This window comes from Opisthorchis viverrini (genome assembly GCF_000715545.1).
Source record: "Opisthorchis viverrini unplaced genomic scaffold opera_v5_55, whole genome shotgun sequence".
Lineage (NCBI taxonomy): Eukaryota > Metazoa > Platyhelminthes > Trematoda > Opisthorchiida > Opisthorchiidae > Opisthorchis > Opisthorchis viverrini.
In genome coordinates, this window is record NW_008751709.1 from 1,832,758 (window position 1) to 1,834,635 (window position 1,878).

A 1,878-nucleotide genomic window follows, 5' to 3' on the forward strand; every position below is an offset into this window, starting at 1 on the left:
ATCTCTCTACTTCAACACCATCTACTCTTTTTGTGACTGTGGCTACAAGTCTAACAGTCCAAGGCCACGAGGCCACAATGAGGGTTTTGGGCTTTAGTTAATGGTGACCTGCTGGATTCCGCCAGCCCTGCTGCTTCACCAACTCTGTTGTTCTGGTTCCTTATTTTCCACAATTTTCACTTTTCTCGTTGTTGCAAGCAGGACACCTCTTGTGTTGCCCTCCCTCGTTTCTTCGCTCGCCACCTTCAAATTCCAACGCCTACGTCGAATAATATCCACTGTTGATGACACTGCCCATCTACCGCGCAATCCTCCCGTACCCGCAAACCCCGCCAGTCATGCTTTTATCCTGATTGTAACATCGCAATCATGCCTGGCGGTGCGTTACCCACCAATTGGGAATAAACTTTATTGTCATATGAGCCACGGAGCTGGCGACTGGACAACGATATTGTTAGGAACTTGGTGAGGTGGTTACTAAAGTTTTGCTTAACTGTGTGCTTTGTGGGACGTTGCAGAATCTATACATGAGTTGTAATTGATTATACACTTTTCCATTTCAGAAACATTGTTGAGCAAAAACGGAATCTTAGAAACGATAACTGGATGTACCGCCCATTACGTTTGCACCAATGCAACCAATAAATAGAGATGGAATTTGCCAAGTGTGGCTGTGAATTTTTCAGGCATAGGATATGCAGACATGCATAGGGTCATCGTTAGTCATTGTGTTAGGCTAGTGTATATGTAGTTGGGACCTTATAATCAGCTGCATGCATGGATTTGGGCCCGGAGGTTACTATGTGTAGCCAAGGTAAACCCTGACGGGAACACGTATGAATATGACTAGCCGTCGTAGGCGGTTTGATTAGTCTATCATGCATAGTTTAAACCTCATAATAAGCTGCATGTAGTTACTATAATCCGCCAAGGAAAGCTAAACCGAGCAACTTGTGAGTAGGACTGACCATCGTTAGTCGTCAGACTAGGCTGCTAGGCCTAGTTGAGGCCTCATGTTTATTGGCTGGCATAGACACTGACCTTTTGTCTACTGTAAGTGGCAAAGTAAGCAACGACAAGTACAGTTTTGAGTATAAAAGACTACATTTTACCACGGGTTTGGGTTACGATGCACAGCCGAGACCTCATAATCAGCGTCGCACGTGGGCACGGGTATAGGAGGTACAACGAATAGCCAGGACAGACGGCAGCGCCTACGGTTATCATTCTGACTGGCAGTGGTTGGAATTATTTTCGGCCAATGCAGTTTGGTTTGAAGGCGTACAGTAATTAAGGAAAGCGATTACTCACAACGGGGAAGACATTTTTTGTTGTCAACTGACACGCAGTTATTTCATAACTCTGCACTATCTACTGACTAGTAATGTATGTAAGAATTCGGAGATCACCCACATAGTTGTGTACTATCATCAATACTGCACAGTGCATCAACTTCTCTTTCATCATCATACCAAGGTGGAGGCGAGCATAAAAAAGTACTTCGTAGTGCCCAAGTTTGCCGTAAAAATTTATCTAGTTTGTTACGTTTGAGGGGCTTTACGCACGCAAACAAAAATTCACTATTTTTGTGGGTGGAATCCGCAACGAACATTCTGTGGATGTCTCACTTGTAAGGGACGCCGCAGTATGCCACAATGTGATGAAGTTGGATTTCGTCTTTTATCTCGTAAACCACCCAGGAAATGCAAATCAGAAGCAGTTGATGACCTTGGAATTTTGCTCGTTCAAACAAAATGCCATGAACTACACGTCAGTGAAACGTGGGCTAACTTCTTGTACAAGTCGCAACTTCGAAGACCTTATGGGTTTGCCTGAAATACTTTGGGTTTATTTCTAGTATGTGGCCACTAATGGTAA